The sequence below is a fragment of the Phoca vitulina genome, unplaced genomic scaffold (assembly GCF_004348235.1).
Source record: "Phoca vitulina isolate PV1807 unplaced genomic scaffold, GSC_HSeal_1.0 scaffold7, whole genome shotgun sequence".
Classification (NCBI taxonomy): domain Eukaryota; kingdom Metazoa; phylum Chordata; class Mammalia; order Carnivora; family Phocidae; genus Phoca; species Phoca vitulina.
In genome coordinates, this window is record NW_022589710.1 from 48,272,600 (window position 1) to 48,297,156 (window position 24,557).

The 24,557-nt window shown below is 40.2% G+C and overlaps 1 protein-coding gene across 30 annotated transcripts in view; it reads left to right on the plus strand.

Annotated features, from left to right (window-relative positions):
- NRXN3 (neurexin 3) overlaps nucleotides 1–24,557 on the plus strand; it is a 1,527,623-nt gene that overhangs the window by 210,477 nt on the left and 1,292,589 nt on the right. Inside the window, exon 1 of one of the 30 annotated variants that reach the window (XM_032406084.1) lies at nucleotides 10,048–10,114. The exons of the other annotated variants lie outside the window; for them this stretch is intronic. The gene's annotated coding sequence lies outside the window, so the exon portion shown is untranslated. Of the gene's footprint in view, nucleotides 1–10,047; nucleotides 10,115–24,557 lie in introns of those variants that run through there. 30 annotated transcript variants of the gene reach the window in all.

Genomic DNA, 24,557 nt, shown 5'->3' on the forward strand with positions numbered 1-24,557 from the left:
TTGTCTCAAATGGCACAGTCTCATCCTCTATAAATGGCTACATAATATTCCATTGTTTACACACACACACACACCACAACTTTCTTAACCATTGTCAATTGATGAACATTTAGGTTGCTCCTGTATCTTGGTTATTGTAAATAGTGCTGCAATAAACTTAGGAGTGCATAGTATCTTTTTGAATTAATGTTTTCATTTTCTTTGGGTAAATACCCAGTAGTGGAATTATTGGATCACATGGTATTTCTATTTTTAATTTTTTTGGGAACCTACATACTGTTTTCCATATTGGCTATACTGATTTACATTCCCACCAACAGTTTCTTTTTCTCCAAATCCTTGCCAACACTTGCTATTTCTTGTCATTTTGATTTTACCTATTCTAACTGATATAAGGTAATATCTCATTGTAGTTTTGATTTGCATTTCCCTGATGATGAGTGATGTTGAGCAACTTTTCATGTATCTGTTTGCAGTCTGTATGTCTTCATTGGAGAAATGTCTATTCAGGTCCTCTGCCCACTTGTTAATCAGACTATTTGTCGTTTTGGTGTTGAGTTGAATAAGTTCTTTATATATTTTGGATATTAATCCTTTCCTGGATATAACATTTGCAAATATGTTCTCCTCTTTGGTAGGTTGTCTCTCCATTTTGTTGATGGTTTCCTTCACTGTGCAAAAGCTTTTATTTTGATGTAGTCCCAATAGTTTATTTTTGCTCTTGTTTCCCTTGCCTGAGGAGACATATCTAGAAAAATGTTGCTACAGCCAATGTCAGAAAAATTACTGCCTGTGCTCTCTTCTAGGATTTTTATGGTTTCAGGTCTTGCATTTAGGTCTTTAATCCATTTTGAGTTTATTTTTGTGTATAGGTTTAGAAAGTGGTCCAGTCTCATTTTTTTACATGTAAATGTCCCATTTTCTCAGCACCATTTATTGAAAAGAATGTCTTCCCTCCATTGTATAATGGTATTATCTTTCTAATTTTGGTGTCCACATGTTTATTGTTAATCTATAGAAATACAATAGATTTTTGTATGTTTATCTTGCATGAACTCACATATTAGTTTTAGGTGTGTGTGTGTGTGTGTGTTTGTATTCTTTAGGATTTTCTATATAGAAAAGTCATCTGCAATTAGGATAGTTTTATTTCTTCCTTCAATTCTGTATGCATTTTCTTTTTTTCTTGCCTTATTTTATACTGGCAAGAATTTTCAATACCATGTTAAATAAGAACATCCTTTCCTTGTTCTTGGTCTTAAGGGGAAAGCCTTCAGTCATCTACTATTGTTAGCTGTAGGGTTTTTGTAGATATTCTCTATCAAGAGAAGGAATTTTTTTTTTCTAATTTTTCTGAGAGTTTTAAAAAAATCATAAAATAGTGTTAAATTTTGTCAAATACTTTTTCTGCATTAGTTGATAGGATTGTGTGGCTTTTCTTTGTTAGCCTGGGAACATGGTGGATTATACTGATACATTTTTTGACTATTGAACCAATCTTGCCTCCTTGGAATAAACCCTAGTTGGTCATGGTGTATAGGTCTTTGCATATAAGACTAAATTCTATTTGCTAATATTTTGTTAAGGATTTTTGTGTCTATATTCATGAAGGATATTGATCTGTAGTTTGTTTGTTTGTTTGTTTTGTACTACCTTCATCTCATTTTGGTATTAGAATAATGCTAGCTTCATAAAATTAATTGGAGTGTTCCTTCCTTCTTCTGTTTCAGGAAGGTATTCTATAGAATTAGTGTTAATTCTTTAAGTTTTTGGTAGAATTCTCTAGTTCAACCATCTGAGGCTGGAGGTTTCATTTTGGGGAGTATTTTAATTATTGATTCATTTTCCTTAGTAGTTAAGTGACTATTCAAATTATCTATTTAAACTGGGTGATTTGTGATAGTGTTTTGGGAGGACTTGGTTCATTTCATTTAAGTTACCAAATTTATGTATATAGAATTGTTTTCAGTATTCCTTTATTATTTGAAGTCCGTAAGATATCTCTATAGAGATATCTTGTTTCATTCCTGATTGATAGTTGTGTCTTCTCTCTTTTTCTTTCTCTCAGTCTTGGCAAGAAGTTTTTTCAATTTTATTGATCCTTTCAAGGAACCATCTCTTTGTTTCATTGATTTTTTACATTATTTTTCTGTTTCATTTATTAGTTGTTACTCTTGTCTTTCTTCTTTCTTCTCCTTGCTTTGAACTTATTTTGTTCTTTTTTCTAGGTTCTTGAGATGTGAATTTAGACGATTGATTTGAGACTTTTCTTCTTTTCCTTTTTCTTTCTTTTTCTTTTTTAAAATATAAGCAGTTAGTGTTATGCATTTCCCTCTCGGCACTGCTTTAGCTCTGCCACAAATTTTGATATGTTGTATTTTTATTTTCCTTCAGTTTAAGGTATTATTTGATTTTCTTAAAATTCTTTTTTGACTTAAGTATTATTTAGAAGTGTGTTTAGTTTACAACTGTTTGGAGTATTTCCTGTTATTTTTCTGTTAGATTCCATTTTGGTTGGTGAATGCACTCTATGATTTCAATCCTTTTAATTTTGTTGAGGTTTGTTTTATGACCCAGGATGTGGACTATTTTGGTATATATTTCATGGATACTTGAAAATAATGTGTGTTCTTTTGTTGTTGGGTGGAGTGTTCTATAAATGTCAGTTAGATATGATTGATTGATGGTGTTGTTGAATTCTATAACCTAGTGATTTTCTTTTTTCTTTTTCTTTTTTTTTAAAGATTTTATTTCTTTATTTGACAGAGAGAGAGCGAGAGCAGGAACACAAGCAGGGGGAGTAGGAGAGGGAGAAGCAGGCTTCCTGCCGAGCAGGGAGCCCCATGTGGGACTCAATCCCGGGACCCTGGAATCATGACCTGAGCCGAATGCAGACGCTTAACGACTGAGCCACCCAGGCGCCCAACCTAGTGATTTTCTAACTATTTGTTCTATCCATTGTTGAGAGAAGAATGTATAATTGGGTTGATCTATTTCCTCTTTCATTTTTAGTAGTTTTTGCTTCACATATTTTGTAGCTCTGTTGTTTGGTGCATTCACACTTAGGATTGTGTCTTGGGGATTGATCCATTTTTCATTATACAATTATCTTGGTGTGTGGTAATTTTTTTGCTCTGAAGACTAATTTATTTGGTATTTTAAAGCCACTGCTGCTTTCTTTTGATTAATATTTGCATGATGTGTTTTTCCATCATTTTACTTTAAGCCTGTCTATATCATTTTGTTGAAAGTGAATTTCCTGTAGACAGCATTTAGTTGGGTCATATTTTTAATCTATCCTGCCATTTTTTGTCTTTTAGTTTGTATATTTAGACCTTATACATTTAATATCATTATTTATATGTTAGGGCTTGGGCTTACCATTTTATTTTATTCTTTCTGTTCTTTCTGTTTTTCATTTCTCTTTTTCCTGACTTTCTGTTGGTATTTGAACATTTTTTTAGACTTAGTATTTTGTTTTATCTAGTGTTTTGAGTGCATTTCTTCATAAAGTTATTTTTAACAGTTACTCTAGGTATTATACACACACATAAATGAAATCATAGTCTACTGGTGTCATCATTTTAGCAGTTTGTGTTAAATGTAGATACCTCATATAAACTTCCCTTTATAGCCCTTTACCCCTCCCCCACTTATAACATTAAATATCTTATCTACATGCATTTAGAACCACATCAGTGTTGTAATTTTTATTTCAATTGTCAGACATAATTTGGAAGAATCACAAGTAGATGAAAAGTCTACTTTACCCTTATTTTTGCCTATCATGTTGTCCCTTCCTTCCTGATTTTTAAAGATTCTTCTTTTATCATTTCCTCTGTTTAGAGAATTCCATGAGCCATTATTTTAAGGTAGGTGAGATGGCAACAAATTCTTTCAGTTTTCTTTCACCTGAAAATCCTGACTTTCCCTAATTTCTGAAGGACATATTCATTAAAGATTCCAGGTTGGGGCATCTGGCTGGCTCAGTTGGTAGAGAATGTGACTCTTGATCTCAGGGTTGTGAGTTTGAGCCCCATGTTGGGTGTAGAGGTTACTTAAAAATAAAATCTTGAAAAAAAGATTCTAGGTTGACAGTTGTTTTCTTTCAGCATTTGAAAAATGTTGTTCCACTTCCTCTGGCCTCTGTGGTTTCTGATGAGAAATCCACTGGCCTTTAAGTGATTTTTCCATTATTGGTAAGGTGCTGTTGTTCTTCTTTTTCTTTCTTTAATTTTGGAATTTTAGCTATGATGTCTTAGCGTGGGCTGCCATAACAAAACACCATAGACTGGGTGACTTAAACAACAGAAACTAATTTTCTCATGGCTCTGGAGGCTGGAAGTCTGAGATTAAGATGTCAGGATGGTTGGGTTCTGGTAAGAGCTCTCTTCCTAGCTTGCAGATGGCCACCTTCTTGCTGTGTACTCAGATGGCAGATACAGGGAGAGAGGTCTCTCTCTCTTCCTCTTCTTATAAGGCCACTAATCCTATGGAATTATGACCTCATTTAATCTTAGTTACCTCCTAAAAGCCTTATCTCTAAATACAGTCATATTGGGGGTTGAGACTTCAACATAGGAATTTGGGGGGACACAATTCAGTCTGTTGCATATGTCATGGTATGGATTTTTTTAATTTAATCTGCTTGCAGTTTAGTTATCTTCTTGAATCAGAAGGTTGATATCTCTTACCAGTGTGGGAAGTTTTAAGTCATTATTTTTTTGAGTACTTTTTTAGCCATGCCTCCTTTCTTCTCTCTTTCTGAGATTTCAGTGGCATAAATATTAAATCTTTTGTTATAGTCCACAGGTCCTTGTGGCTCTGTTTATTTTTTTTCCGTGTCTTTTCTCTTTGTTGTTCAGATTAGGTAATTTCTCCTGTTCTATCTTCCCGTTCACCAAATTTTCCCCTCTGTGTCCTTTATTCTGCTGTTGTGCCCATCCACTGAGTTTTTCACCTTGGTTATTGTGTTTTTCAGTGCTAAAATATCCATTTTGTTCTTTTTTTCATTTTATTCTTATATATACTATCCATTTGCTGATACTTCTATTTCTTTGCTGAGACTATTGCTTCATTTGTTTCAAGTATGTTCATTATTGCCCATTAAAACACTTTTATGATGGCCATTTTAAAATCTTTGTCAGATCATTCTAACACCCCTGTTCTCTTACTGTTGGCACCTATTGATTGTCTCTTTTCATTCAGTTTGAGATCATCTTGGTTCTTGCTATGACTTGCGATCTTTAGTTGAAATCTGAACATTTTGGTTAGTATGAGACTCTAGGTCTTATTCAAACTTCCTGTTTTACCTGGATTTGGCTGACATTGCTGTCAGGGAAAGGAGGGTGGGGGAGCTACTCCTTACTGCCTGGTCCTGGTAGAAATGTAAGTTCCCTATTTGACATTAATTCCTGAGGATGGAGCTTGTTATTCCTGTGCAGAGTTTGGAGACCTAGCTAGGTCTCCACTGATACCTCCCTACTGGGAGTGGTAGGGATGCCTTGTTACTGCTCCCCAAGTGGCCTCCACAAATACCATGATGGTGGTGGCAGTGTTGCTTCATTACCTCCAGTGGGTTGTAAAAGTCTTCCTCTGATACAAACCCAGAAGGGATGGAGAGTGGTGCCTTGTTAATGCCAGGTGGGAGTAAAAAAATCCAGGCTTCACATGTGTTCTCAATTGACACCCTGCACGTGGGGGGTTTTGTTATTGCTTGGCAGAGATGAAAGTCATTACTCCCACTTGACCTGCACACCACACAGGTGAGAAAGTTAAGATGCCTCAATACATCTTGGCAAAGATGGAAATTTAGGTTTCCCACTTGATCTTTGCTGGTCTGGGTAGGGGTGAGACAACACTTTTTTTCTGTGGTGTTTGGCTGGAGTACAGCGATTACTTTGTAAAAGTTTTCTGCCTTCCTAGACCTGTCCTGATTCTCTGGCTAGAGATAGTAGGCTTTTGTTGGGTCTTTTTTTCATTTGCACCCCATGGTTTTTCCATGTCCAGTTTCTCCAGCATCTGTCTGAGATATATGAGATAAAAAAGAAAACTCAGGGAATTTACTACTGTGTTGTTCTTTAGGTCCCAAGGTCCCTAGGCAGCCTACCTTCTCTCCACCTGTCAGAGTCTTTCTATGTTTATTTTATATATAATGTCTAGGGTTTTTAGTCATACTTAATAGAAGGAATAGGAACAGGTATGCCTATTTCCCTGAGGTGGAAGTTTGTGCATTTGTCTTGAAAATACCAAAAACGTGACAAATGTATGATAACTGATGGATCATTTGATGGTTAATTATAGACAGACTTTAAGGACCCAGAATGACTCCCAGGGAGCTGTCCAAAGGTACTGGACTCTCCCTAATGTTTTCTGGCTGAGTGGAAAAGAATTTTCCATCTCTGTCTTACTATTTCTAGCGGCCTTGAATCTTCTATTTTCATTTATTTTAGTACCAGGCTCCAACTGCTCTGACCACTCAGTCCTATCATACTTTTATCAAACTTTTTTTTTTTTTTAAAGATTTATTTATTTATTTGAGAGAGCGAGAATGAGAGAGAGAGAGAGTACATGAGAGGGGGGAGGGTTAGAGGGAGAAGCAGGCTCCTCGTGGAGCAGGGAGCCCGATGTGGGATTCGATCCAGGGACTCCAGGATCATGACCTGAGCCGAAGGCAGTCGCTTAACCAACTGAGCCACCCAGGCGCCCAGTTTTATCAAACTTTTAACTGCTGCCCTATGAACCCATGCTTAGCTAGGCGTTAAAAATTGGCTCTGCATTGGCTTTTTTTGACAATAATTTGTATTTGCTATCACCATAGCCATCCCCTAGTCTGACTGGATTCTTGGAAAGTCCACAGCACTGTCATGGTCTTCAATTGCTTGTGTCAGTGTTACCTCTAGCCATTGAATTGCCCTGTTTGTGGAACAGTAGAACAAGTTTTCTAGAAAAATGCAAAGCTGAATGAAGGCCCTTCCCTCAAGATGCTAATAGTTTCAGAGGGAAACTAGAATTATTAAAACTAGGGGCAATTTTCTGGGACCTTTCATCTATACTTTATTCACTGTTATTTACTTTTAAGGCATAAGGGACAGAAAATAAAATAAATAATTGGCTATTTCGAGTTTCATTATTTTCCTTTTCTCTCAAATTTGAGTATTTGCAGAGAAATAACTGCAAAACATTTTACTTTGTTCTAGTAGGAATATTAAAAGAGGATGATGCAGCCATTGTAGAAAAAAATGTTTTTTTTCCTTTAAGAGAATATATCTCAGAAATAGGAAAAATATAGCAGTCTCCCTTTATGAGTTGACCTTGGAGCCAGGAAGTAGTAGTTACCGCGCCCCCCCCCCCCCCCCGCTGGCCATCCATTCCATTTCTAATGCAATAGGTAAAAGGCAGAAACATTAAGTTTGAAAATTTCAGCGACCTCTAAAGAAAGTCTGAGTTGTCTTGTCTTCCTTTATCTGATGGTGTTTTTACTGGTTCTGTTTTTATGACTTAACAGTCCCTTTCCCACTCCCCACTTCCAACAGGCAACAGTTTCCCTTCTTGAGCTTTATGGGAATCTTTTATAGAAATGTTGCTTAACTGTCAGTCTATTAACCCTCAAGTATTTAGTTTGTTTCACGGGAATTACGGACACCAGAAAAGGTACTACAAAAGTACATGGACCTAAGAATCCTCAAAGGGCTTGGATTCCAATGAGCTAATGAAGGGTCTTGAAGGCATTTCACCTATTCTTCCCCTGGACAATGCATGATGCCTTACATGCATTATTTAATTAAACCTCATAATTTCCTAAATTATGGATTTAATATGTAAATGTTGGTCTCTATCTTCAAAGTGGAGATACTCTCCCCATTGAACCCTCCCTCAAATTTTTCTAATCAAAGAGAGATGTTTATGTCTTTACTTGCACAAATAGCCAGTGTCTGGCAACAGACCACTTTCTAACTTGTATGAAGCCCGCATGAGGGTTAAATAAATAACTCACACTTCACTCCTTGATATAATCTGCTAAAATAACCAGCACAGTCTAAAAGGCAATACCTGACAGAGGAACATAATCATTAGTTTGTAAGTAACTGGTTTTGGTAATTTTTAATGCCTGGAACAGATCAAACTAGTAAATTGCAGAACCTGGATTTGATCCCAGGTTTGCTGGATTCCAAAGTCACACGACTTTAAAGAGTGAATTATTGTACTCTTTAAAATGGTGTTTCAATCTGACTGAACATAGTGAGTGATGAATCACTGAATGGATGATTAACTGTTGTGAACCATGTAGTTTATTATACATCACACATTGTGTACCATGCACCACTGCATAGGGTCTATGCACGGTCTTCTAAATATTGATAAGATGAGAGAAATGGTACTTTCTATGTGCCCTGAGGATATTATGAGTATAAATAAGCTAACATCTATGAAGAAAAGGTCTATCAGCATACTTTTATTATTTGTTAACAAGAAAAGTCTAGGTTAGTGAAAAGTCAGAATAAGTGATTACTTAGAATTTTAGCAAAATCACATTAAAGAACATTCAGTATCAGAACAATGATTTATTAAGTGGATTTGTGGGTCTGTTTTATTGAATATATAATAATTCTTTGGAGGCTTATATTTACATGAATTATAAGCAAGTAGGTACTGTGCAAAGTGCTTAAAAGCAGTTTCCTCTTTTAAGAAACTTGATTGTTCTTTGGGAGATCATGAGCATGTGATATTTTTTAACAAACCCTTTTTGTATAGCATAAGAGTATCTTGAAGGTGAGTTATACATATATGGTTACAGATTTCAAATATGAAAGATATAAATGATTTAGCATTCATTCTGAGTGTCTACTCAATGTGGTAGAACAGAGCAATTAAAATCACCTGTTCTGAAGTTAGATGGGTTTGGATTTCAGTCCTGCAGCTACCTTTCATCATATGACCATGGGAAGATTACTTAGCATCTCCAATACCAGGTATCCTCATTTCTAAAATGCAGAGAATACCAGTCACACACAATTCATAAAATTGTTGGGATATTGAATGTGATAATGCATGAAAAATTATATGAACGGTATTTGCAACCTAATAAAGGCTAACTGCTTCTATTATTAATATTGTTGTTAACACTATTAGTAACAAGTAATAAAAATGATGCTTTTTCCCTGCGAGAGGTTTGGGTAATAACTGAGTCTGTATTTGTTAGCATCACAAGATGGCAAATCCATATATAGCATCCTACCTCCTAACTTCTGCTTCTTGTCTAAAGTAGGAGCAGAGAAATGACAGATTCGATCCAAAATATCCTTGGGTGGCTCAGCTAACCCTGGAATTAGGTTAGGGATTTAGGATAGCTATGTCATAGGTCTGAAACAAGGGGATTTCAAGACCCCTGCATTTACTCCAGAGTATTCCAAATGTTTGCCGCTGCCTTGAAACTGTGAACCAGCCAATATGAAGAAGGGGCCCCAGGGAACTGTTTGCTGTAGAAAGAATGCTGGCTTTTGCTCTAACTTCTTTTCTGCTCCCTGCAATAGCAACTTAGCTTCATAATGTCCTCTCTAGTCATGCATTCTGATCAAAGTAGTTATTTAAAGGTTGTGGCTAATAGGAGAGTAGATACCCCCGGTATTTCCCAGAACAGAGCTCTCATTCTGGGATTCTTGGGTCCATGTGACTTCCTGAGTCAGTGATTCACACTGAGCAAGGAGATAGGTTTGGCATGACACAATCTGCAGATTCAAATAAATCCCCTGAGAGAGGATGAGGCTGCTGAGAGTCCCCTTTGCTGGCTGAAGCTCCCAATGTATGCACAAAACACCCATCCCAGGCCCCAGATGTGTGCAGGTTTCTAATTGCCAGTGCTGCGCTAAGATTTGAAGGGTGAGAGAGTTGCAAAATCACGAACACCGAGGGCGGTGTTAGGAAGGCAGCTTCCTGCACACTCTTGTAGGTGTTAGTGAGATTATCAATTGCTCCGGGAGAAACACAGGACTGGAGGGCTTAGGGAATGTGGTGGTCCCTCTCTTCGCTGTTTCTGCACCCTGAGGTTGTGCTTTCCCAGAGGCATGCACCCTGCATTTCCATTTCTGCAGTGAAATTAATTCGAGCTTGGCAGGTAAGTCTTTCAGGTCACCTTTAAAAAAAAAAGGTATGTGAGCTGTGGTGGGGGTGGGCTATACCCCATTCCCTTACATTGGACAAATGTTATTGGTACAAAAGTGGTATTTGGAAGCTTAAATGTGGAGCAGAGGTTTGAAGAAGCCAAATTAACTACGTGGCCCTTGGGGGATGAACAAAAGGAAGGGAAGGGGATTCAGGCATTTTCTCCCTAATAAATCTCTCATTTTTGTTAGAAATTTTGCCTGTAGACTGGTGCCTGGCTCCAGAACAGGGTCTCTGGCATGAGTTACAGCTGTGATCTTCTCTATTTTCCTTTTTTTTTTTTTTTTGCTGCTTTACTTACCACTGCATGGGAGCAGGCAGACAGAAGCAGGGTTGCCCGTTGTCAATACAGGCTGCAGAAGTCAATAAGCAGCCAGACAGGGAGTGAAATTGGAGGAGGCAGCTATAGATTTCTTAGGTTATTTCTTGTGAGTTTTTCAGAACTTGTGTGATTCAGGCTTGTCAGATACTATTTTGAGATGGGCTGAGACAAACACATTCCCCTGGTGCACCAGATGTTGTCTGCAGCCTCCCAATTTCCAGAGGCACCTGAGTTGGCTTTCTTGGGGGTGAGGGAATGTCCAGGCAAGGGATAGGAATGAGGGAATAGGAAATTACGATGGGGAAAGTCGATGTTCTACTACTCAGGAGTTTGGTAGAAATCCTAACATAACCCTGGAGATAATTATTAGGATGGTAGTGATGGGCTTGAGGGAATGAGGGACTGTGCCTTATTCATTTCAGTGCATGGATCAGGTGGATACTCAATACATGCATATTGATTGAATATTAGTACCAACATGTGTACTTTTTTGGGTGAGCTCAGTTTGATATACTGGCTTTGTCGAATAACAAAATGGAGTAATAAGAGAGGTTAATGCTGATTGGTGGGTGAATTATGAAGATATGAGTTTTGATGAATAGTAGAATGTCCTCAAATGGAATCATTGGACAGGGACATATAGATGTAGAGCCTGCCTGCCTATCCATCCATCCATCCATCCATCCATCCATTTGTCTCTCTCTCTCTTTCTCATTTATTAACTACCTGGTTCCAAGAGAACTCCGGGCAGCCTATAATACAGACCTAATGCAAATTAGCATCATTAGAGATAAAAATGGCAGGTGACAAAGCTTCAAAGGTCGGTCTTCTGTGTTCTGCAGTGACATGGCCTACAGATAACTGAAATACAAGAGTAACTGTAGTTTTTAATTTAAGCATTTGTTTTAGCCTTCTCTTCTACCAACTTCATACCTGATACTGCAAACAAGGAGCAAAATAGACAGATGCTCTGGTGTTGCTCTCTCAGAATCCCATGAGGTAAAACTAGCAAAGGGTAGAAAACAGTAGCACAAGTGACTGAGTAATACATGGAGGGTTGGTAGAACATTTTGCCCTTAGGAGGTGATAAAGCCCATAATTGGGTGGTCCTTCTCCATTCCTTAGGCTAGACTGATCTTTTATAGCCACAGGGTGTTTTTCTTACTTTTTGTCTCCCTATTTGAAACTGAAATGGGAAGAGCATGGTCTCCCTTCCCATCCTGCCTAATAAAATATTCTATTATTTTCCCAGCTACTAAAATATTCTATTATTGCCAATCACTTCCTCCTGGCTCAGTGTGTTTGTCACTGGCCACAGTTTACATAAAGCACAGGCTGCTAGAGTTTGAATTGCCTTTAGAGTGGTTGCTGGAGACAGGGAGGGGGATTCTGGGTATGCTGATGAATTCCTGCAACTGCCAGGTCTGGGAGCCTGGCTGGGAGCCAAGAGGATTGTGGACAGATGCTTTACAAGCTGGGTTGACTTGGCTAAGCTAATATTCCCAGGTTCTGACCTGGAGCTGGGGGAGGGACACATTCATTCACTCAGCTTGCTCAGAAATATTGACTTAATGTCTGCTATATGTAGGATATAGAGTTCTTGTCATACTTGGCAGTTAACCACAGGGATCCCTTTCCCTAAGAAGTCTACTCTGCTACCCACATAGAGGTGCTGTTCCATTCTTTCACTTATTTCTCTTGGGAGGAAAAAGAGCTTTATCCCATTTCACAAATGAGGAAACTGAGATTCATGTTTTAAGCACCTTGCCTAGGATTGCACAGCTAGTGAGTAGATAAATCATAATTGAAATTCTGTTTGCTTCAAAGTATGGGCTTATTCCAGTGACACTATACATTATAAGGAAAAACATGTTCAGAAAAGACTCTTCTGTAAGACATACTAAGGGCTGGAAAGTTTGGCTAGGGAAGGCTCATGGGGGAGTAGAAATTAAGGTGGGCATTGAAGGATGAGCAGATGACAAAGAAGCACCATGGACTTAAACAATAAAGGGTTTACTGGCTCATGTAATTGAGAAGATCAGATAATGTCACCAAGGACAGGATCTTTCTGTCTGCTCTTGTCTCCTGCTGTGTTAGCTTTATCCTCAGGATCTGCCCATTACCCTCTGGACCCTCCCCTCCTGGCAGCAGGATGACAGCAGGAGTTTCAGGCCCTTGCATAGTCCTGAGCTTACTTTACCTCATTGGACCCAACTGTGGCTGGGCAAAACAGGAGATACCTTCCTTCAGAGTATATAGGTAAAACTAGCAGAGAGGCAGATTCCCCAGAGGAAAATCAGAGTGGGAGAAGGGGGAATAGATTCTTGGTAGCCCACCAGCATCCTCTAGCACAGGATTTAGAAAGGCAAGGGAGCATTGGTGAGGGGGTGGGTGGGTCTGGGTCAGAAGTCAAGATACCAGGCTTGCAACTCTGCTTTTGCCAACTATGACTTCTTACCAATTTCTTCTGACCCTTGGAGCCATAGTGCTGCAGCTTGATAGTTCCCTCCTGCGCTCAGAGGCTGGGGGTGGGAAGTCTTGCTATAATGAGGCAGAAATGAGTATACCCAGTAGGGTGGAGTCATATTGGTGGAAATGGGTGATAGTCCTTCCCCTGGTAGTTCCCTGAATTCCCCACCTGTGCTCTGAGCCTGCACAAACTTAGTGATGTATTGATGTTGGCTCCTGTCCACCCGTCCAGTATAAGCTGGGTTCAAAAGATCACCAGCTGCTCAGGGTTAAAGCAAGGTCCAATGAGAGAGAGAGGGTCTCAGGGATTGGAATCCTGTTGAATGGCTCTAGTGGGATACAACATTTGTTGTTTCACTAACCCTGTACCAACCAATGCCTACGTTTACTCAAGGGGCTTATGCATCTGGGGGTGTATGCTGAAGTCGTGAGTAGGAAGTTCCATATTTGGCCCATCAAAACACAGAGCTCATGTGTCTTTTTATTTCTCAGAAAGGCAGCATGGGTCATGAGAAAGAATATTGTCCCAGGAGGAATCAGGAGACATGAGTTTGGTCTGGGCTCTGTACCTGCTATTCCTTATTTAACTTTTTTCCAAATTATTTTAATTTCTGAGTCTCAGTCTTATCTGTAAAGTGGGGGTAAGTATTCCTTCCAGGTGTGTGAGGATCACACAAGAAAGTAGACAATAGCATACCTGACTGCTAGTAAGCCCCCAACAGAGTTTTTCCTCTCTTCCTTCCACAGATAGAATTATTTTACATTCATGTCTTGTTATTCTAACAGAGAAACCCGGGGTTATGCTTTGGAAGCCCAATTCTGCCTGTGTTTGAGTAAAATTGGATTTAGCAAGTGCAAAGGGCTGCAAAAGTAACTTGATGGTGATAGAATTACAGCCAGGATTCAGAGGGCATTGGGAATCCTGAGCATTGACTCTTTGAGCTCCATACTACAATCATCCTTTGAACTTTCCTCCACCTATGCTCTGTTCCTCTGTGAGTGATGCCACACCATGCCCAGTTACACTTAGGAATAATCCTAGCTTCCATGTTTTGACTCTTATTTCTGCTGCTCAGCCTCTCCATGCTGCCTTTACACATCCCATCAGTCAACAAAATCCTATTGATTTTATATCCAAATCCCTCTTAAGTTCATACCATCCTGTCATCTTCAATGTTCCAATGTTGCCTTGGACTCTAATAATTGCTGTTTCACTGTGCATGGCATAAAGAAGTGCTCAGTAATGGTTGTTGAACAAATGAGGAATGAGATAATGAGGCAGATGAAATTTAGTGAAACATTTATTTAGGCCCTAAGTTTCCAAACCTCTCCTGTTTGTAAGATGGACATGGGTTGATATTTCTATGAATTTCTAGGAATATTTATGGGACAAAATTAGGTCCTTTAGCCACCAACTTACCATATTTCTGAAGTTACCTATTTCCATTTTATAGAGATGTTTAAGAAGTTCATGTCAGGCAAAGTGCTTGTTTCTACAGTGAAGACCATCCCCAAGTCTTCCCATGTCCTGGGGGAGATGCTATACCCTTCCTTACTCCTCTGAGATCTCATTTCACCATCCTCATTTAGCCAGCCTCTGGGAAACCTGATCTAAACCTGTGCAATGTTAGAAGTGCCTGCTTAACAGCTTGGCAGGGAGGAGAGGCAATTTACTTACCCAACTGAATTACCTGTTTACACTTCTGATCTCCCAAGCATATGTCAGGACAAGAAGATAATAGAAGAAATTGTTAACACTGCATGGGACTAGTGCATCCACATGCAAGAGAGATTTAACACATGAAAATGCTTTTTGTGGTGGTGAATCTCTTTCTCCATCTGAACTGCCTTCCTCCCCTCATTTGCCTTACAACAAATTCTCCTTTATAAATATCTTTGCTCAAGGTTCTTTCCCCCTGAAGACAGAAACACCTAGCTGACAGCTCACAACTCTCTACTGATTCGATGGCAGCCTAGGGACTAAAGAATAAGCCTGTTCTATAGATCTCTCTGAGGCGCTGACTCTAGGATGCTACAAGACAAATATCTGCTCAGAAAATTCTCATGAGTGTGACAGTTCTCAAGGCAGGAAGGGGAGATAATTCCTGGCGGGTCTCTCCTCTGCATGCTGGAGGAATGAAAAAACAACTTGAGCCAAAGTCATAAGGCAGGTTGAGGATGGAAGTTTCTGGTAGAGTGAGTTGGGGATTACATCTCAGGCTGAGGGCTATTCCTAAATGGCTGTCCCACCCAACTGGTTTGTTTCTCAGCTATTAATAAAAACTCTTCAAGTGAGGATGGATGACTTGCCTGAGAATCTTTTCTGCAATATCCAACTTCAGGGCTTGAACTTCCATTATTAGAGATCCATTTATAATACCATAGGATGAAACACACATACATGAATCTCTTTATAGCACCCCTGCCAAGGGCCGTTCAGTAAATACTTCTGGAGCCAGACACTGGGCTGGTTGCTATAAATACAAAGAAAAGTAAGTCAGATCATCTACTGCCCAGGAGTGTACAGTCTGGATGGTAATGTCCGCCCAAAGAATAAGGAGATTAGGAGCTGACATGTATAGTGTTCACTCTATGCCAGGCACTGTTCTATGTGCCCTACCTGCCTGAGTCATTGATTATCACAACTTTACAAGACTTGTATCCCTATTTTACAGGTGAGGAAACTGGGTCACATGGCTGTAAAGTTCCTAGCCTACAGTGACAGAGCTAATATATAAAGACACATGAGAACAGAGAGAAAAGAGCTGTGGTCAGGGAGGTTCACACACCTGGACACCTCTATTGGCTGTAACTTACCTTCACCCTAAATGTCCTTTGTGCTTCCTTTGAATTGTACATCACCCTCTCCCTCTCATCAAATTTAGGTATTCCTGTGAACAGACAGAATTCCCTAACATCGTGATACGAATTTAGCATTCAAACATTTGACACCTGAGAGGGAGAGAGCAGAGCCTGAGGAAGCAGAGACATTTGAGATTATTTGGTCTGGCTTGTTGGTTTTCCCAGAGCCAGTTCTGGTCAAGAGGCTGAAAGGCAGTAAAATGGCACACAGATGGAGGGAGGTTGTTGGGAAGGTAGACCTCAATCTCTACTATTTCCGCTGGACACTGGGACCCTGAGACTGTTTTTTACTTATGATACTCTTTCAGGACTGTTTTGATTGTAAGTGACTGGAAACCCAACCCAAATTGCTTTAAGCCAAAAGGGAATTTTAGTGGAGTCCATAAGGAGAAAATCTAGGGGTTATTCTGGATTGAGGTACAGCTTGATGCAGAGTCTCATGTGATGCTGCCAGGCTTCATGTTCTCATCTTTCGACTTAGTTCTGTTCTCTCACCTCATGATCACAGGATTAATGCAGCAGCTCCAAACCTCAATCTGCCTAGCTTCTGTCTCAGTTGGGTGGTGGGGAGGGTGATATAAGAGCTCCTTTCCTGAGTAATCAGAAAAAGAATCCCGGGCTTCTCTTTTATTGACCCTACTAAATTGCCTGCTTATTCCTGGAGCAATCACTGTGCCCAGGAAAACAGGTTATACTTATTAGCTTAGACTAATTGGCATGGGTATGGAATGAGATGGGGAACTAGTGGATCCCCAAGGAAATTCAGTTTATTGTAGAGGAAGGTGATGACATCCTTCGCTGGAAACTTATCCAGGAATGACTTATAGCATAGCTCCTTCAGACAGTATTTTCTCTCCAGGGCTGGTAGCATCCACAAAATGCTAGAGATCCATTCTTTTTCTCCTTATTTCCACTCAGTATGTGTACTCTGTTCTCAGCAGTGTGTCAAAGTGGCTCAGGGGCAAGAAGAATAGAGGGAATGGCTAAAGAGACTATAAGCATACACTAGCTTTTTCAATGGCCCTGTAGTTCCTTCACTCTTGAGTCAGAGTTCTTATTCAGAGCAGAGGGACCCAGAACATCTTTGGTCCTACAGATGGTGTTGGTTGGGTATCAGCATATGGGGAGATATGTGGGTGGGAGCAGCTGATGTCAGGAGGGCTGAGTTGGAACATTGGATTCGAAACAAGAGAAAAGTCTTGAGGCTTCAGCTGATGAAGAGAAACCTTCTTAACTGAAAGATGTGGAATTCTGGCAGCCATTCTGTAAGGATGATGAAAAAGAGACCTAACTCTGAAATGATTAAAACTCTGCTGGACACAGTCTTGGGGGATATATATGGGAGCTTCTAGAAGGGGAGTCAGGGCCTCTTGTCATGAGTACTTCTTGTCAGTGATTTCTTTCCCTTGGCCCTGGGAAAGGCAGCTTGGTAGAGAAAGCTTACACTACTTAACAGTGTGACTTTGGAGAATTCACTCAATCTTTTGAGTCTAGATATCCTAATCTGTAAATAGAGATAAGAGAAATAATAATTTCATGAAAAAATTGTGAAAATTAAATGAAATAATTTTATATAAAAACTAGCACAAGCTTAGGCCAGGGTAGATAACTCGATCAATATCAGTTTCAGCCTTTTTCTCCCTGTCTATGAGCTCTAGTCTAAATACTCAAAAACTTGGAGGTTTTCCTCTCAACTTAATACATGACTTTATGGTACTAAGCATGTTGATAATGAGTGACTGAAATTAACTTGTCATTAATGCATTTATTTTGGATTTTGTATTTTTTGAGCAGTTGTACCAGACCACAGAATAATGGAGGTGTTCTGGTTAAGTGGACCCTCCGTCTCCCTGTGATGGAGCACAGTCCCTGGATCAGAGCCACTTGGGTTAGAATCCCAGCTCTGCCCCCAACCAGCCATATCATCTTGGGAAGTGAATTAAATCTCTAACCTCAGGATCTTGATCAGCAAAATGGGGATAATACCTGCCCACAAAGTTACTGTAAGGATTTGAGACAAATCTTTTAAAGCCTAGCCCTGTAATGATTCTATACATTGTTAGTGCCCACTCTGTGGAATTTTACAATTTAAACGTCATTTCCCGGTTGGTGGCTACACTTGTGGTGAGCATAACATATCAAATCACTGTGTTGGGCACATGAAACTGATGTAACATTATGTGTCAACTATACTTCAACAACAACAAAAAAACAAATTTAAAAAAATAAAATGTCACTTCCATGCATGGCAGTCCCTGGAAACATAGAGGCCCAGAGCTCCTCATCTGGTTTTGGAGAAGCCCCCTATATTAGTCATGCATATATATGTAAAATCAAAGTCCACCAGATCAGTGGCTCCCAAGGTTCCCCTGTCCAAGTTTAGGGCCAGGGTGGCAGTCAGGTTGCTTTTTCTAATGGATGACCCTGCTTTCATGCTTCTGTGATTTACTTATAGAAGGGATTACCACATTGGATGAGAGGTTAGATTTCATGGACTTGAAATGTCCTTTTCCAACTCTGAGATTCTATATGCCTACAATTTCACTCCCATTTGGGAAGTAACCATTATCATTGCTAGTGGTGTGGCCTTAAGCAAGTTACTTAACCCCTCTATCTCTCAATTTCTTAATTTTAGAATGGGGCTAATTCCAATGCCTACATCTTAGGATGGTTGTGAGATTTAAATGGAAGACGTGTGTAATTGTTGAGCACAGTGTGGTGGCATATTAGTGCTGCTCACAGATACCCAGTTCTCTTCTCATTTATATCATAGTGGAGTGACACTTCCTGGATCTCTTGTTGTTGGATGGGGCCATGTGACTAAGGCCAGCCAATGAGTCATGGGCCAAAATGAGTCTCTAACTTCTGGATCAGAGCATTCAATTGCTGATATGTGACTTTTGGCACAGCCACAGTCACATTAACATTCAGGATGGTGGCTGTTCAGTATGCCTGGCTTCCCTACCCCCAGTCAACATATCATGGATGTGTGGTATGAGGAAGAATGACTTTCAGTGTATTGAGGCACTGAGATTTTGGGGCATTTTTGCTGTTGCATAACTTAGCCTATGCTGACTGATACACACAGTGTTTGGACCAAGATAGTAGCTAGTATTGGGCACTTGCTATGTGCCAGGCACGTGTTAGTTCCCACTTTACAACCATACTCTAGAAAGACATATCATTATTATCCTCATACTTAAAAGGGGAAATAAATATGAGAAATGTTAAATAACTAGACTGAGGTCACCCAGCTAGTAAGTGGTAGAGCAAAGATTTAAACCCATATGGTCACTATTTTGTAGACTCCATAGACCAAGTCTGTGGTTTCCTAGTATGATCATCCAATATTAATTCTTGAGCTGCATCCCCTATAGTTTCATTTGTAAATTACCTCCTTTGTTGGCTGTTCATCTTCAGAGTGGTGGTGAGGTTGGGAAATCAGCACAGTGGCCTGCCATGGTTATCTGAATCTCAAGTTTTCACAGGAAGTCTCTCATTTTCTTTGCTTTGCTTTTAATCACTTTTTGGTTTCTAACTTATTATTTATTTATTTATTTATTTATTTTAAAGATTTTATTTATTTATTTGAGAGAGAGAATGAGAGACAGAGAGCACAAGAGGGAAGAGGGTCAGAGGGAGAAGCAGACCCCCCACTGAGCAGGGAGCCCGATGTGGGACTCGATCCCGGGACTCCAGGATCATGACCTGAGCCGAAGGCAGTCACTTAACCAACTGAGCCACCCAGGCACCCTCTAACTTGTTATTTAAACAAAAATCTTTGATATGGGGACAAGAAACTTGCTAAGAGTATGAAAGACATTTTTTTTCTACCTTTGCTTGAAGGCATCAAAATGATTATCTTGAGTCAGGCTTCCCAGAAGCAGAGCCTGAGATGGGGATTCTTAGTGTGTTATTTATTGAGGGAGTGCCCTTGGGAGAACCCTGTAAGGAAGTGAGGGAGGCAGGAAAGGCAGGGAAGAAGATGGCAAAGGTGTGATATAGCCTCAGCCTAGCCTCAGCCTGATTCCATGGGGGAGCTCTAGAATATGATTTGTACCACAGAACTTGTCCTGCATCGAGGCAGGGGGATTGAGTTTTTATTCCCCTGAATCATTTGGTCGCTGGCCTTAGATTTAAGATCCCAGGCATCTCCAGGTTAGGTGGTTCCCATTGGCTAAAGACAATCTTCCAGACAAGGACGCAGGTGTGAGCCAATTAGCAGCCAACACCTGCAGCAGTTGGGGAATGCATGCATCTGCCAGATAAGGGAATCTGGGAGATGCACCAATAGCATCTACTACAATGTTTGAGGTCAGTGGCTCATCCTTTTCAGATTTATGCTTTTTCTGGGAATGATAGGGTTAAGTTAAGGGGAGGCTGTGAAGTCTATTAACACAGTAGTGGAATGTGACCCCAGTGAGGCCTTAGTATGTACTTTTGTTGGTATCCAAGTGGTGTGTACCTGACTGTGAGAACTGGGTGGGCATAGAGCTCTGTCTTGACCTTTGGATCTGGAACTAATACATTTCATCTAGTCACCTGGAAAAGTTTTTACTTTCTACCTTTTAAATGGGCATGGTGGCAGCCAAAAATGTTTTGGCAGTTCTTGGGGTGTTTTCCTTCCTCGTGAAATAAGTAGCTTCAATCTGCTCCAGATTCACCAACTCAGCCCAATAATATTAATGCTAACACCAATACCAAGACAGTTTATGAAGTGCCTATTATGTGTCAGGGGCTTTAGTTGTAGTAACTATTTGACCTAATCCTCCCCATGACCCTGCAAGGTAGGAATCATAGGATCTATTTTATGGTCCAGAATAACAAGTAACAGGGAAGGTCAGCAATTTGTCCAGGGACATCCTGTTAAAACAGTTTTCATAAAAGTAGTAAAGAAAACAAATCATAGCATCAAAGAATAGAAGATTAGGAGAAAATGATGAAAAACCATATCATCACCAAAAAAGTAGAAAATATCATACTGTATAATAGAAAAGTCCCATTCTTTTCATTAATATCAGTGTTGCCATCTTTAGTGTGGGGGAGGAGAGCAAGGCAAGGCTTACATGTTGGAGATGGGATTTGATTCCAGTGCTAGACTCTAAAGCTGAGACATCTTATTCCTACACTGTTTTAATAACCATGTGATTTTAAAATGTCTATCCACTGGTTCTGAACCATGAATTCCAGTATGGAAGAGTGGCAAAACACCCAGGCCTTGAAGACAGACAGCTCTGAGTACTGGTTCTATGACTTGGGGCAAGTTATATAACCTCTCTCAGCCTGTTTCCCATTTGTCAAATGGGGATAATAATACTTAGCTTGTATGACTCTCATGTAGATTAAATGACATCACTTATATAAAATGCCCATCATATAAGAAATACCCAGTCTGTACCAGTTATTATAGTATATTCATGAGGACCTCTCATTCTAGTTGGGGAGAAAACACAGTTTCAATTCTCTGTTGTTTAATAATAAACTACTACAAAATTTGGTGGCTTAAAATGATAATGATTTGTTATTTCTCATGGCTATGGGTTGACAGGGTGAGTCACCCAGTTATGTTTCATATAATGTCAGTCTGGTCACTCATGTGGTTACATTAAGCTGGAAGCCTAGCTCAGTTCCAACAAGGGATGTCTAAGGCTATGGTCCTCTTTCACATGCCTCTTATCCCTCAGTAGTCTAGCCCAGGCTTCTTATATGGAGACTGGATTCTAAGAGCCCCAGGTGAAAGCATCCCTGCCTATTTAAGGGTTAGACCTAGAGTTGGCACACTGTCACTTCTATAGGTAAAGCAAGTCACATGGCCAATCCAGATTCAAGGGACAGGGAATCAGACTCTAAGTCTTATTGTGCAGAATGGCATGTGTATATTTCAAGGGGAGGAATTGTTGGCAGCTGTTTTAGTCAGTGTTCTCCAGAGGAATAAAACCAATAGGATATATACAGATATATATAAAAGGATATTTCTTGGTTCACACAGTTATGAAAGCCAAGAAGTCCCACAATCTGCCATCTGCAAGCTGAAGAACCAGGAAAGCTGGTGGTGTAATTCAGACCAAGTCTGAAGTCCTGAGAATTGGGAATGGGGGTGGGGGCTGATGGTGTAAGTCCTGATCTGAGTCTGAAAGCCCTAAAACCAATGTATTAAGGCAGAAGACGGATGTCTTAGCTCAAGCAGAGAGAGTGAATTCACCCTCCCGCTGCCTTTTTGTTGTATTCAGGCCCTCAGTAGATTGGATGAGGCCCGCTCACATTGGTGAGTCTATGAATCAGATGCTAATTCTTCCAGAAATAGCCTCATAGACACACCCCAAAATACTGTTTTACCAGCTCTCTGGGTATCCCTCAACACAGTCAAGTTGACTCATAAAGTTAGCCATCACAACAGCCATACTTGAAGACTGTCTCTCGTGGGACATTTATTCTAGACCTTACTGTCCCAACAGAGTGCTGCACCAGGGCGAGAGATATTTACTGTGAAGACTGATACTCTGGAGAATGGGTTGGTGTTTTTAGAGAAAACTTCACAGAGGACCTGGGGCTTCAGTTGGACCCTGAGTGAAGGATGGGAAATCGCTTTGGAAGAAAAAGGAGAGGGTCCATCTACTGTTTTGATTGTTCACCCACAGGAACCAAAACAAATTCAGTATGAGTTGGGGAGGGAAGGTGAAGACCCTGATTTTAACTGTCAAATTGATCTAGAGTTGTCAGATGGGATAATTTAACCCTCAAATGAGGGTGATTTATCCTGTGTATTGTAATCAGACAGTTGTCTAAGTTGCTCCCCATGAGCTCTGGTAAATCACTTTTAGTACATATTGAAAGTGACAATATTGTATTTTATCACCAAATTGCCGTCTTACAGTAATAACTAATGCATGTCATCGGCTTTGGCTCCAGTGCTGAATTACGCTCACTTGGAGGCGCATAGATCCAGACAGGAGCTGTCACTTGCATTTGCTTGCCCATGGCCAGGACCAAGACGCTGGTAGGGAAACTGTGAATGATAAGTGAATGGTAAGTGCTTTGATGACTAAAGGCAAGGATCTTGTTTAGACAGAGAAATAAGGACTGGTCAGGAATCAGGGTCAAATTATCAGACTGGGTTCCAGCTACTGCCTTGTAACTGGTCTTGTCACTGAACACCTCAAAACCATCCTGCCCTGGAACTCCTGTAGTAATCTTTCTGAGATGCAAGGTACACCATGCCAGGCCCTTCCTTGAAACCATCACAGCCTATCATTGCCTGTGGGTATGTTGTCCATGTTCCTTAGCTTAGCCTACAAGGCTTTCCATGGTCTGGCTCCCACCTACCTGCCCAGCCTCATCTTGCACCACTCCCCCTCTTGAATTTTCTGTGTATGCACACACAATATGTTCTGCTTCTCTGCACCATTGTCCATGTCCTTTTCTTTGTCTGGAATGTTCTCTCCCTGCTGCTCCACCCTGACCTCCTTTGCCTAACCAACTCCCCTGGTCGTGGGTGATACTCCGCAAGCATCCCTTCCTGGAAGCATTCACACATGCTCTCAGGCTGTGCTCACAATGCCCTGGCCATCTTACTCCCCTCATTGTTTCACTTGTCACATGGCATTATCATTACTTATTTATGCCTCTATCTCTACCACTAGACAGACTATGTATGAGCTCCTTGAAGGCAGGACCTTGTTTTAATAATGTTGATATCCCAACAAACCAGCACATGACTTATTAGCCCAGAGGAGATGCTCCATAAATGTTTGTGGAATTAATGGATTTGTGAAAATAGTTCTTTGGGTTGTCACAGAAACACATGAGCAGCAGAGACTTAGAATTTTCACCCTGAATCTGGGTTTCCCTTTAGCTAAGGGGTTTCCTGTTTTGATCTTACATATCAGGATTGGAATTCATGTGAGTATTAACTGCAAAGGTAAAATTTGTATGGCTCTGGGACAAAAAGCCTGGGCAAGGGCACAGAGATATTAGTCCAGTATGGCTTGGAGGTTTTTTTACACTTAGCATTAAGTGAGAAATTAAGCAAATCTTCACACCTATGAATTTGAGATCTGCTGTATTTCCAGAGGCTTTCTTATTTAGAAGTAAGGTTGGATGATGATTTCATTCATGTTTGTGGATTGGGGATGCCAAATCTCACTGAGGGTCCTAAACCTTTTGCATTCAGTTCCCTGCTTCCCATCCTGCCCTTAAAAATACGGAATCTGAGAGTAAGTTCTAGAGGTGGCAGGAGAAGGGAGAATGCAATCCCACATTTCTAGCCAAAGTACATAAGCTTGTTGGAGAGAAGTAAAAAGTCTCTGAGCCCAGGAAGTGGATCTCTCCTTTTGTACTGCAGTCTGTAGGCAGACTGGGCAAGAAACTCCATGTAGGCTAGGAGACAGACGTCAGCGTGTGCCTTACAAGGAAAGAAGACAAGTTCAGGAACAAGGTGGTACGGGGTCTTCAAAAAGAAGAAAGTCATGATGAAAATGACTTATGAGAGTCATTCGCTGGTAGTAATGATAATAGTACTATTAATAATAATGATTTTTATATATTGAAAGTTTTCCACATGCTTGGCACGATGCCAAGCTTTTTACTTGGCCAACTTGATTTCATCTCACAACTTTATGAGGCAGATAAATTTCATTTTCATGTTACAGATGAGGCAAAGAGACAAAGCAACTTGCCCAAGGTTGTATAGCTAATAAGTGGAGGAACGGGGACTTGAACCCAGACGGTCTAACATAGCATTACA